The sequence below is a fragment of the Acinonyx jubatus genome, chromosome A1 (assembly GCF_027475565.1).
Source record: "Acinonyx jubatus isolate Ajub_Pintada_27869175 chromosome A1, VMU_Ajub_asm_v1.0, whole genome shotgun sequence".
NCBI lineage: Eukaryota > Metazoa > Chordata > Mammalia > Carnivora > Felidae > Acinonyx > Acinonyx jubatus.
The window spans coordinates 232,571,250-232,585,716 of NC_069380.1; positions in this window are offsets into that span (position 1 = coordinate 232,571,250).

A 14,467-nucleotide genomic window follows, 5' to 3' on the forward strand; every position below is an offset into this window, starting at 1 on the left:
TCCGTTAAAACTGAACACAAAACACTGTCATTCTCTGCATCGACAACCTCACAGGCTATGGGACTAGAGGGGGAAATAAAAAAAAAAAAAAAAAAAGAAAGCAAGATCTGATTTCTGTCCCCTTTCCAAAATAATAGGTTTGTGACATTAGCCAAATTAGCTTCTCTGAGCCAATTTCCTTCCTAGTTGTTTGGGAAAAATGATGGTGCCTCACACAGACATTAAAGGTGCTGTGTAATCTCCCAAGTTAATCAGGCTTGCAGTGATAGAGTGACGTTCATTCCGCTATGAATACTGAGTACCTACTATGCGCCATGCATTCTGCTAAACTTTTAAGTGTATTTATTCATTTTTAAATTTTTTAAAATGTTTATTTACTTTTGAGAGAGAGAGAGGGACAGTGCATGAACCGGGGTGGGGGGCAGAGAGAGAGAGGGAGACACAGAATCCGAAGCAGGCTCCAGGCTCCGAGCATCAGCACAGAGCCCGATGTGGGGCTTGAATTCATGAACCACAATATCATGACCTGAGCCAAAGTCAGACGCTTCACTGACTGAGTCACCCAGGCGCCCCTGTATTTGCTCATTTTTTAAAAGTTTATTTTATTTATTTGAGAGAGAGAGAGAGAGAGAGAGAGAGGGAGAGGGAGAGGGAAAGAGAGAGAGAAAGTGAGACAGGGGAGGGGCAGAGAGAGGGAGGGAGAGAATCCCAAGCAGGTTCTATGCTACCAGCATAGAAACCGATGTGGGGCTTGAACTCACAAACCCATGAGGTCGTGACCTGAGTCAAAATCGAGTCACACGCTTAATGGACTGAGCCACCAAAGTGTCCCTAAGTGTATTTACTCACCGAATCTTCACAAAAGCTGTATGGAGGAGGTTTGATCTTTTTCTCTGTGTTATGGAAGAGGAAACAGGCAAAGAGAAGTAAAGTAACGGAACCAAAGTCACCCAGTGCCAGGAGGAGCTAAGATCCATTTTAGAAGATTACAGGTTCTAGAAATAATTTCTAAAGGAGCAGAAACAGCTTGACATTTCTGTTAAATAACTTTTATAAGACAAGTCAGGCAACCACAAGGCCACTAATACAGAATAGGTAAACGGACGGGGTCCCCTCAGAGGTCCGTGCCTATCTTAGCATGGGCATACGAACAAGGTGCTGCCGGTGGGAAATGTGGAAAGAAGGGATAGTGAGCAACCAGTGTTGGAGAGCAAAGTGAGAAAAAGAAGTTGATGTAAGTACCCGCCACGACCCACACAGAGAAACAAATTACAGATGGTTTAAGGGTCTAAATAGGAGAGGCAAAGGTACAAAATGCTGTTCTTAATTTATAACCTGGGAGCCCAGATGGTTTTTCCTGGGAACAAATAGAACACAGAAGCCATCGGGAAGAGGACTGAAATGCAGGTTGAAAATTCCAACCCTGTATGAAACGTAGACCGTGATAGCCATGAAATGCAAAGAGATGTTGCAGACCAAGAAGGAAAACATCGACAGGTGCATGGATAAAGAAGACGTGGCACGTATACAAACACACACCATGGGCACGCACACGTACATAGGAATGTCACTCAGCCATAAATACGAACGAGATCTTGCCATTGGCCACCACGACGGAAAGACCTAGAGGGTATTATGCTAAGCGCCATAAGGCAGACGGAGACACACAAATACTATATGATCTCACTCATGTGTGGAATCTAAAAACCAAAGCAGATAACAAACGAAACAAAGAAGAAACAGACTCACAGGTCTAGGAAACAAACAGTGGGTCATCAGAGGGCACAGCATAGGGGATACAGTCAATGCTACTGGGATGACGCTTTATGGTGACAGGTGGTAGCTGAACTTACCATGAGGATCGTTGACTATTGCATAAAAATGTCAAACTCCCATGATGTGCCCCTGAAACGAATAGTATGCTGTGTATCAACCACACTTCAAAAAATCCCAGTGGGTGGGTTGCCTGGGTGGCTCAGTCGGGGTGAGCATCCAATTTTTGGTTTCTGCTTAGGTCATGATCTCACAGTTCATGGGATCAAGCCCCATGTCGGGCTCTGCGTTGAGTGTGGAGCCTGCCTGAGATTCTCTCTCTCTCTCTCTCTCTCTCTCTGTTCCTCCCACCCTGGTGCCCTCTGTCAAAATAAATATTAAAAAATAAAAATAGTTAAAAAAAATCCCAGTGGAAAGGCATGGGAAAGGTTGAAGCAGCCAGTGACAAAGAAATGAAATGGGCAAATCCCGCACGCAGAGAGAAAGATGTTCCTTCCTTGATGTCCAGGAAGAGGCAGGACCAACAAAGAGAGCCATTTCCCACGCGGTGAGCTTTGAGAGTTTGGACGTTGAAAACACCCGAATGTGGCAGGAAATGTCGAAACGTTCATAGGCGGCTGGTGTGAACAGAAGCCATCACAGGCTTTCAGAGGATTATTTGCGCTTAGGTATCAGGTTCAAAATGCACACATGCTTTTGCCGGACTTTCCAACTCAAGGCCCGTTCCTCAGAGATTCTCACACAAGAGGACCCCACCTGTGTGTGATGTTTCGCAGCGGGATCTGTAGTTGGGGATAAAGGGAAGGGATCCAATGCCCGTTCGAAGGACAAAGCAGAGCGAAGGGTGTCTCTGAAAACCTCCGATGAGGTACAGCCCAAGGAACCTTGGATTTTGGCGAAGATTCTTGGAGAAGAGCTGGGGCCACTGTCGTTCTCACGCTTGGTGACACTGCTTCTGGGATCTGTAGTGTGTATGTGCCCCTGAAGCTTTGGAAGAAACAATAACATCAGGCGAAATGATTGGCGGTGCTTTCCACGTAGACACCACCGGGGAAAAGGAAACACGTTTCCAGGATGCACCCACCGTTACTCTCGTTTCTCTAGTATTGGTTCGTCTCTGACCTTGACAGCTGCATTATACACTTGCAACATCTCCTTCTTTTTTTCTCCCTGCCCCATCACCTGGACTACTGTCCCGCAAGGGGCAGAAGTGACAGTCCTGACACGTTTCTTTCTCACGGCACCTCTTATTTCAGGGTGCGCTTTACCATCTCGGCGAGTGCACTCCACTCCCCCCTCTCTTATGTCTGAGCTTCTGGAAGGACACAGGCTTCCGCCCCTCTCAGGAGGTCAGTTGTGTCCGGCCCCAAGATTTCCCCCTCGACTGTCCTCAGAGCCCGAGAGCCCAGCCCCTGCTTCTCAGAAACAGATGCCCGGGGCTGGGCCCCAGAGACCCCGGTGACGTGAGGCTGGCAGCCAGGCACGAGCCAGGGTTTCAGAGCACCGCCTCCTTGGCGCTCTGGCCTGGGTGATGGGGGAAGAGTTTCCTCTCTCAGGATTAGCCAACAAACTGCTCCAGAGTCAGCTCTAGGAGGACAGGGTACGCGACAGGCCCAGAAGCCTGCCTTTCAAATGCAAACCGACCAGCCCAGAGCTCAGGTTAAGCGGAACCACGTTCTCTCTCGGACTTTCGCACTCAGGCCACTGCCCACCAGCCCTAGTCACCCCAAGGCCATGTGCCAGTCTGGTACTTGAAGGAGGACAGCTCCCGTGCCCCAGAGCCAGCTGAAATGATTCCAGCTCACCAGTCCTAAGCCTCTTGCCCTTCCTGCCGCATTTCTTCCTGGAGCTCTGCCTTCCGGTTGTGGCCAGTCACCCAGCACCCCCCCCCCCCCCCCACAGTGTGTCTGCCACCACGACTACTGTTTTGGATGCTGTGCTTCCCCCATGGGCTGCAGCTCCACAGGGTAGTCTTTTGGAAAAAAACATTTTAAGTTTCTTTATTTTCGACAGAGACAGAGTGAGAGCATGAGCTGGGGAGAGGCAGAGAGAGGGGGAGACACAGAATCCGAAGCAGGCTCCAGGCTCCGAGCCGTCAGCACGGAGCCCGACGCGGGGCTCGAACCCACGAACTGGGAGATCGTGACCTGGGCTGAAGTCGGACGCTTCACCGACTGAGCCACCCAGGAGCCCCATCCACAGGGCAGTCTTGAAAATACCCGACTGGTCTGTGTGAGGGAGCCTAGAGGTGGCTGGTAACCCTGCTGAGGTCACGGGCCAGAGGCGGGGATGGGCAGGCGGGGCTGGGGCCGACCAGCAGGCACTGAGCATGGGCAGATGCTCCCAGGTTTCTCTCGACCCTCAATGCTGTCAGAGCAGGTGACACCTGCAGAAGAAAACGGGTGAAAGGCAAGTGGCCTCCTCCAGTAAAGTCAGCTGAGGTGACAGTTTTACTCTGACAGGTGAACGAGTCTGAAGGATGGGCGAGGTTGACCTGCAGTGTGCAGAGAGGTCCCCTAGGTGGCAGCAGAGCACCAATCGGCCAGGTGGACAGAAGCCATCCTTCCCCCCAGAGTGTGGGTCATGGTCATGGCAGGAGGGTCCCTGGAGCACCCCAGACACTTCCAGCTGGGCAGCCACTTGGGCACGGTCTCCTGAGGGGCTGGAACCCAAAGCCTCAGGGAAAAGGGGAAGCTCTTCCTGAGAAGGATTCCAGTCAAGGAAAGAAGCCCCTCAGGAAGCGTTGCGGATGCACGTTGGGCCAGAAGAGGGGACTTCACAGAGCCCATCTGGGAATGCCAGGAGGGAATGATGGAGGAGGAGACGTCAGCCATGGGATCGGGACATTCTGGTGGGGAGCGTGGGCTCCGTCAGAGACGAGTGAGGCTGGCGTCAGGTGCCGAGCCGGCGGCCAGATTGGGCTGTGGTTAGAGGCCAGGAGAGGTCAGAATGCCACCAAATTGCTCTGCCCTTCGCGGGGAGCTCGCATCCGCTGTGGTCATATGTCCACGCGGGCACTGGGGAGGCCACTGCTCAGGCAACGTGACTCAGGAGAACCGTGGGTCTTGGACAACCTTGGGTTTGACTCCAACCATGATCGTGCTCTAGAGACGTGACTCCATCTTCAAAGGAGGCTTCACAATCTGAGCTGCTTGTTCCAGAAAAGGAAACGTCGTAGCTCTGTTAAACACATCACCCCCCCATTCGGTGACATGTGCGCCTGATATCACTCCTCTGAAGGGCATGACGAAGGCCAGACTAGCTTTTGAAGAGAGAGAGAGAGCACGTTACTGCCGTTGAGTGCCAACGCAGTACGGCGTCGGGATACTTACTTTCTTAGTGCTATAGTTCGGGGAATCATGCTTAGCTTCCCGTGTTCGGCTCTGCACTCAGTTGCACAGGCTGCATCCTGCCTCAGTTCAGCCGTTGAGTCCCAGAACCCACGGCACTCGCCATCCCACCTCACCCGTACAATGGAGCCTATGTGTGATTCTTACGTTGAGTTAAACCGACTACAGAAATCGCTTACTTTTACTTTTCCGATAGCCACTGGGACAATTATCCCAAAATCGTACCACCGAGTTCTGCTTACCATTCCCAGCTTCGTGGGCAGCCACAGAACAGAGGGAATTGTTGGACGGGAGGGAGTGAAATGGCCACGAGGGGAGCCGGGCGAGGACGTTTCCCACGGAAGAGGGGCCAGTCGTAAAGCAGCGAGAACAGCGGGCACGGACAACAGGCTTTATGCCTCAGCTCTCCCGTTCACGAGGGGTGGACACCTGTGCTTGTCACACCTCCACGGGTCAGGTTCCGCATTTGCAGAAGGCATATTCCGTACCAGCTGCTGGAAAGTCCTGCCCCAGGTGGGACTGGGCTTCTCTCCTGGGATTTAGGTCTCACAGTATCCTTCCCCCCCTTAGATCGCAGCCCCTCCCCGCACCTGCAGTGACGGCAGGGAGACCCCACCACTCAGGAGGGAGAACCACACACAGGATCCGTGCATGGGACGCTCACAGTTCTGCTCATGGGTGAGCCCATGGGCCGCTGGTTTTGGGAGAGTGCAAACAAGATTTGAGACTTAAGTGTGTCAAATTCCCTAACTTACAAATGATTTCTGCGGGCCCCCTGTTAGCTTTCTATTGACTAAAAGATGTTTTCTTTTTTTAAGAAAATTTTTTAATGTTTATTTATTTTTGACAGACAGAGAGACAGAGCATGAGCAGGGGAGGGGCAGAGAGAGAGAGACACACACAGAATCCGAAGCAGGTTCCAGGCTCCCAGCTGGCCGCACAGAGCCTGACGCGGGGCTCGAACTCACGGACCGTGAGATCGTGACCTGAGCCGAAGTCAGACGCTCAACCAACTGAGCCACCCAGGCGCCCCAAGATGTTTTCTATTATAAACCCATTAATTCTGCCAAGACAAAAAGTGTAGGCTGATGCCCATAAATATGCATAATTTAGGAAATGCAGTAGAACAATGACCTGAGACTTAGAAAAATGAAGCAGGTTGCACAATATCTCCTGTGGCTACGCGTTCAGGGAATCTAGCACCCACACTGATCGTGTCATACCAAGGTTTCTATACTTGCGATAATCAGAGCGCTGATTTAGATATACTCTATAAACACCGCGGCTGGGTAAGAGCTCCAGCATGATTTGCCTAGATGTTTCACTTCCCCAACACGTCTGGGGTGACAGAAAAGGCGTTTCTTGCTGCCGTGCACCGAAGGGAGGCTTTACTTCACCATGCTGTGCAGGGAGAAGGCCTGCCTTCTGCCCGGAGGGGGACCCGTCCGCCCCCGAGGGCTGTGCACTGTGCCAACATCCCGGACAAGCTGGTCTGGAACAAATGCACTCAGTGTCCTGCCCACAAGACGTGCAGACACCGGAGAGACCCACAGAGAACCCCCTCTCCACTCTCGCTGTATCCGCCAGGCCCGTCAGGGTCATTGGCATGTAGAAGCCCATTTGCTCAGGGCTTCTGAGTGTCTGAATAGATGCATGAGAGGCCACAGATGACAGAGATTCTTGGTGGCTGTGTGACAGGTAAGGAGACAAGCCTGGGGCCTCTTCTTCCCTTCTTCTGCCCACGAGGCCTGCTGAGCGTGCATTTCAGAGCCGCAATTGCGAGTCAGCTGTCCGGACATCTGGCCGGTTCTGTACACGGGGCCTTTATGAGTCTGGTGTGCAACACGTGGCGAGTGCCCATGTACGAATTCCAGGGTATTTTTAGCCCCAGCTGGTGGCATCGCCCCGGCCCCCAGCTGCCACCCCCCCATCCCCCGGGCAACACCAGCTGCTGAGGGCTTTGCCACTGGAGGCCCCGGTCACTTGACTTAATTAGCTGTCCCCCATAGTAAGAAACGCTGGCTTGGGCCCTCAGGAGAAGGAAGGGCTTGTGCCTGTGCTTTGGAAGGAAGGGGGAGTGTTTTAAGCACGTTGGGTCATCGACAAGGGCCCTTCCCTGCTTTAAGTAGCGATGGCTGAGAAGTGACTCCATTCCTGCGACTTTCCTGCAACCCCTACAGTAGCAATGCCACCGAATGTCTTGGGAGCTGCCAGATTTGTACAGCTGTTACCCTAGCAACCTGTCTTTATACAGGGCCTGGGGGGGGGGGCTCATGGGGTCGGGCCAGCTTGTGCATGAAGTGATAAATGCTGAGAGGTTTGTGCAATGTTTTATTTTTATTAAAGCTTATTTATTAATTTTGATAGAGAGAGGGAGAGAGAGGGGGGGCACTTGGAGTAAGCACACAAGTGGGAGAGGGGCAGAGAGAGAGAGAGCGAGAGCAGAGGAGAGGCAGAGAGAGAGAGAGAGAGAGAAAGAGGGAGAGAGAGAACCCCAAGCAGGCTCCATACTGTCTGCACAAAGCCTGACACAAGGGTGGGTCTCACAAATTGTGAGCTCGTGACCTGAGCCAAAATCGAGAGTCAGATGCTCAACCAACTGAGCTACCCGGGTGCCCCTTGTGCAACGCTTTAAGTGGCAAAGCCCACCTCTTCCCCATGCTCTCACGCTACGGGATGATACTCATTGCTAGGAGAGCCTCTCCAGAAGGTGACGAGGCTTCCGTGACTCTTTGAACTTAAAAAACACTCCCAAGGTGGGTTTTCGAGAAATTCTCCGCTGCTTTCTTCTGAAATCCCACACCACTCGTACACAGGAAGTTAGATGTTCACGTACAGAGGATTAGACGTTAGTCCCTACTTTGATGCAGATAAAAATCTTCTGAAAGCAATTGCTTTACTGATCGCCCTCTGGCACATTCTTGAACGAGCAACTGTAGTTTGAACAAAATAAGAGTAAGAAACCTGGGTAGATGATTCCGACTGGATTCTCAAGAGCCTTAAGTTCACCGAAAACTTGTCACACGGGTTAGGACAGAAAGAGTGCACTGTATGTTTACAGAGAATACCAGCAAAGCCTTTTGCTACAGGTTTTTTTTTGTTTTGTTTTGTTTGTTTGTTTTTACTTATGTCATAGTCTTTTTTTTTTTCATTTTTTTTTTTTTAATTTACGTCCAAATTTTTAGCGTATAGTGCAGCAATGATTTCAGGGGGAGATTCCTTAGTGCCCCTGACCCATTTAGCCCATCCCCCCTCCCGCGACCCCTCCTACAACCCTCTGTTTGTTCTCCATGTTTATGAGTCTCTTCTGTTTTGGCCCCCTCCCTGTTTTTATATGATTTTTGCTTCCCTTCCCTTGTGTTCACCTGTTTTGTCTCTTAAAGTCCTCATCTGAGTGCACTCGTAGGAGGCCTTCTGCTACTTCTAAGCGGTTTTAATACATGCACCCTTGATCATCCTGGCTAAAACGGCTCAGGATCGGGATTTAGACTATTCTGGAAGGCTGTGCGTAGTGAAGTGCATGGCACGTACATGGGGCAAAGGTGGAGGTCAGGCCACATGACGCTGTTTTCATCTGCTCACTTACTTGGCATATCTTAAATTTTTCCTAGATGGCAGGCTGTGGGGGCACAGGGTGATATGGGCAGATTGGTTCCTAATTGAGGGTAAAACTCAGGGCAGAGATTTACAAAAGTCATGCAGGTGATCACAACACAGGGCGATCCGTAAAGTCAAGGGGGACAGCAGATCCTAACTTGGGTCCCATGGCCCAAGGTCACTTGTGCTCAAACTGAGATTCGGAGAATGAGTGGTACCTACCCAGGGTAACAGGGTGAAGTCGGGTACGAGGGGAGGGTGGTGATGGGCACTGAGGCTCCCGTGTGCTCCTCATGTACTGAGCGATTATTAAAATATAAATGTGGCGATATTGTTGCTCTTGAGTTTAGGAGACAAACTTTCTCTGGCACTGGAAGTAAAAGATAATAGAAGGAAAGAAGAAAGATGTGTTTTGTACCTGCTGGTAATAATAAATGCCAAAGAAATAAAAATAAATGATAAATGATACATTCTGCATGAAGGTTTTCAAACTAAACCTAGTTTGAAAAAATATATATTTTGAAATATATATACTGTGTTAGAGATATAGAGCACAAGCAGGGGAGAAGGGCAGAGACAGAAAGAGAGGGAGAGAGAATCCCAAGCAGGCTCGTGCACAGGCCAGAGTCCTAAGCGGGGCTCAATCCCACAAGCCTGGGATCATGACCTGAGCCGAAATCAGACATTTAACCAAGCCACCCCGGCGCCCCTAGACCTTATTTCTAAGTAGCATGCATTTTAGTCCCATAGTGCTGCTAAGATAAATTAAGAAAACTCTAAGGTCTCCCTGGCTTCTAAACAATCGAGGTTATTTTTTATCCACTTATGTTTCAGCCAAGGATGCTGGGTTGGGAGACAGCGTCCTTGCTGCAGTGAATCAGGGAGCTGGGGTCCTGCCGTCGCGAGGGTCGATGATCTTCAGGTGTCAAAGGCTTCCAGGATCATCATGGCCGGGGACTGCACGAGGCCCTTCAGGAGTCGCGCCCTCCCCATCAGTGGGGAGAGCACCTGACATCCGTTGTCCGGGACCCAGCCACAGTGACACGGCCACACGTCACCACTGGTGGTTGATATACCAGGTTGCCACCTGTGCTTTTCACGCAGGTCACAAGAATAGAGGCTTTCTCAAAACACAATAACACCATGCAAAATCAGCTAAAACAAAGTGATGTTGTACATATGTTCATAACAATTAGAAGAACTGTTCTCCAAATTTCTTTCTTTTTTTAAAAAAAGTTTTAATTTATTTATTTTTGAGACAGAGAGAGGCAGAGCGTGAGCAGGGGAGGGGCAGACCCAGAATCCGAAGCAGGCTCCAGGCTCTGAGCTGTCAGCACAGAGACCGACGTGGGGCTCGAACTCACGGACCGTGAGATCATGACCTGAGCTGAGGTTGGACGCTTAACCGACTGAGCCACCCAGGTGCCCCTCTCCGAGTTTCATGAGCAAAGAAACATGTCTATGAGCCAGTTAACTGCTTTTAGCTTGGATTCTGTTTTGACCACCAATCAGCCACCTGCCTGGAATCTGATTTGATGGCAAGTTCAGGCAGCTGTTAGGGAACCTAAGCAGTTTTACGTGTCTGTTATTTGGGCACAGTATTTTTTTTTTAATTTTATTTTTCTCTTTCAACGTTTTTATTTATTTTTGGGACAGAGAGAGACAGAGCATGAACGGGGGAGGGGCAGAGATAGAGGGAGACACAGAATCGGAAACAGGCTCCAGGTCCCAAGCCATCAGCCCAGAGCCTGACGCGGGGCTCGAACTCACGGACCGCGAGATCGTGACCTGGCTGAAGTCGGACGCCTAACCGACTGCGCCACCCAGGCGCCCCTGGGCACAGTATTAAAGCCACACACTTTTCATTACACTTTTTTCGTGAAAAAAAAAAAGTGTGAGGACTGATTTTCCAATATCCCTAAGAGGGTTTGTTTGCATGGGGAGATCCAGATAGGCTGGTGCTTCTAACGACCTGTCCTTGGGCAGTGGGTCCGGAAGAACCACACTGGGGTGTTGAGGACGTCTCTGTACTGTTAGAAAGTCTGGAGGGTGGGGCCGAGGACATGCACTCTGGATTTGCCTGGATGGTCACCAGTTCAGAAGAAGCCCCTGGATGCATAGGGCTTGCTTTGAAGTGAAAGGTATGATGAAAAATACCCAAGAGGTGAGGGGAAGAGAAGTCTGGCTCTGGTGGAGTTCAGTGGTGGAGGAATCAGACTTGCCCGTGGCTGTCTGCGGCTTGCTGAGTCACAGGGCCTCCTGGGAGACCCTCATCCTTTCCCTGGAGCCTCTCACAACTGCCCTCATGCTCTTCAGAGGCCCCCGAAGCTTCCCGAAGCAACCCCCTGCCCCCGTCCTGGAACAGCGAAGCAGGACACCCCATTGTCTCCTGATCTCCTACCTTGATTCCCCTTCCTGTCCTGCCATAGATCCAAACCAACACACGCACACGCACACACTCACACACACACTCACACACACAGAAGTGACTTTCTAAATGGCACAATGACATGCCATTGATCTAACTTTGAAACACGAGGCCATATGAGAGCTCGGTCAGCCCTCCTCTGTTGACACTGACGGACAAAAGTGCCTCCTTTGTGCGGAAGGCCAAGGGCTCCCCCTACATACCCTGGCTCACCTTCCCCATGAACCAGCCGCCATGACTTGAGCTAAACTCCGTGTTTATTTTCAAATCTGTATTGTTTGCCGTTTCTCTTCCACGCAGAATTCTAGGTGTTTCCCCATCTATGTCTCATTTAATTTTCAGAACAAACGCATAAGACACACATTACGGATCTGAAGATGGGAACATCTAGATGTGAACAGATTTTAGCCCAGGGCCAAATGTTAATTTGCCAAAGAGGAAGCCACGAAACCCAAGAGGCTCCTCGAAACTTCTCCACGAAAACATTTGATTTTATTCTCTTTTTTCTGAATTGAAGGTTGTTTCCTTTTAAGAAACTACAACAAAAGAATTCCTAGATAAGTCCTTCACAGAAACCTTGAATTAATTAATCTGATGGCAGTGTCTTCCATTTGTACAGCAGTTTTAAATTTTAGGAGCAATTACACAAATCCTATTTCAGTCGACAGGATGGAAAACCCTTCGAGGTCATTTACAAGCTGCCCTTTGAGATGCACCATTTCAAATCTGGGGGGACCCCAGCAATCCTGGTTCAATGGACCAGCATCAGCTTGGCCATTGTTTGTTCTTTGCGCATCAAGATGACTCTAACGCTTAAAATATTTTGACTGAAGTGTATCGTCCACGGATGGCAAGTGTACAGGTTTGTGGCTTCACTCTCGGGACCACCAGCCGTGTGGGGACAGAGCCCAGCACCACACGCTGGGGCCGCTCCGCCCCCCCCCAGCTCTGCACACCCCCCCACCCCGTCTCTTCCTGCCTTTCGTGCGTGCACAGTGAATCTAAGCCCTGTGCTCTCTCCCATCTGCTTCTCTCACTCAAGCTTGGATGTGCGAAGTCCGTCCCAGTTGGTGATGGAGCAGTAGCCGATTCATTTTCGTTATTGTACGGGTCTCCCACCTATGCACGCGCATTTCATCTAGTTTCCTCTTGGTTGGCGTTTGCAGCTCTCGAGGATACCGCCGCTAGGGCGTTTCTTGCACACCCTTCTCTTGTGCATGCGTGTGCATTGCCGGTGAGGGTCCCGGGGGCCGGGGCGTGCTACCCCAGCAGGTGACGGCTGACAAGATCACCAGCGTCGTCCTGCTGGTTTATGCTCTGTCGGTGGTGAGGGGAGTCCTGGTTGCTCCACATCGAAGCCACCACACCGTATGGCCAAGCTTGTGTTTGTGGGTGCAGATAGACACACGTGCTTACGTGTTTGTATGACACACAACGTATGCTGGTGTCGACGGGATGTATACTGGCATTATACTTATTTCGTACAGCATATGCGCATCATGCATTCTAGTTGATATGTATGTGTCTATGTGTGTGTGTTTATACGTGTATTGATTTATTTAATCAGTTTATTTCTTTTAATATGACATTTATTGTCAAATTGGTTTCCATACAACCCCCAGGGCTCCTCTCAACAGGTGCCCTCCTCCCTGCCCGTCACCTGCCCTCCCCTCCCTCCACGTATTTGTTTCAGATGTGATCGTGTACTGGTTACGTGTTTCAAAAAGAATCCATCTTTCAGAGATACTCTCTGAAATAGCTGCTTCAAATTAAAATGGGAATGAGACAGTCGATGGTGGTTGGCCATCGTCCCACAGCTGTTGAAGCTGGATAAGGGTACGCCGAAGTTCATTACACTAGTCTAACAGCTTTTGTGTATGATGGGAATTCTCCATAATAACACACACATTCATATGAAGTAAGATCTGATGCACAGACTACTTTGTTACGCATATTATACATGTATATGTGTGTCTATATGTGTATAATACACATTAGGTAGTAGTTTGAACACATTATACATTGTAGACAGTATATAATAGCTTATATATCATATATGGTGGTATTATATATACTATATACACAGCACACACACATATATATCGTGTATATTATCTCTGTTGACTGTTATCCTGAAAATAAATTTCTCAATTTATCTACACTTAGATCTAGATCCGCATCTGTATACTTCTATCCATATTCATATCTACATATATCTTCGATTGGTTCTGTCTCTCTGGAGGACCCTAGCTAGTATAACTAACATGACCGATTCACAAGTTGCATGTGTGTTTGTCTGAGGGCAACGCAAAGCTTTGAGCCAAAGCAATAAATGTCTAATTGTGGAACTGGAGGTGTTGTTTGGAAGTCCGCAGCACGCGGGTTTGCCTTCTGTTCTGAAGTCATCCTTCCCAGGAAGGGGCCTCTTCTGCTTCCCGTGGATGGATGTCTGCGAATGCCGCTGCCTAATGATGGTTCCGGCTGCGTACCAGAAAGCTCTGGGTCGGGGGTAGGCATCGCCCGCTCCTGGCATGGAAGCTGACAGAGATGGAGAATATTTCAGAATACTCTATTCTGAAATCAAAACGCCTCGCTCCAGAGAGCGATTGTAGCCTGGTCGGAGAGGGACTCAGCCTCTGTCCTTGGTGCCCTTTTACTGCTGGACTGGCCCTGGATTGCAGTCCCTGCCTTCCAGATATTCTTGTGGCTCGCGTATGCGTCCTCTCTCAGTATCACACCCCTCCCCTGCTCCCAAGAACCAGTGGCTTTCAGGGCAGACCCTTCTCCCACCTGCGTCCACGTCCTCGGGCCCTCCCTGTGGGGCCCTGGCCACGCGGGAAGGCGAATCAGTGACTCTGTCCTCAGATCTGCACACGAAATATCGGTATTCAGCTCCAAGGCTCTTGAGGCCTTGAAGAGGCACAGATAACCAATGAGGAAAGGTCATGAGCTGCTGGGCATCGGCGGGCAGGGGAAGACACGGGGGCTGTGAGGAACGGCGATGGAGGGTCAGGTGACCCTCCATTAGCTGCTTAAGGGCAGAGGTGGGACAAGGGGCCAGAGGGCCCTGGCGATGAGGCAAATGCAGGGAACGGGGCTCCTGCCTCGGGAAGGGTGTCCCCTGTGCTTCCGAGGTAAATTAAACCCGAGGCAGTTTTAAATGTCCTACGCAAACCCCATCTTCCGATAGGTTTTATTGTTTAAGAATCTCTTTTTCAGAAACACGGGTGAGGCACCAACCATATTCCCAGCATCATGCCTGAGGTCGGACAGTGTCCTGTGTATTCTTCAGCTGTGTGTACGTGTAACAAATTGTAGC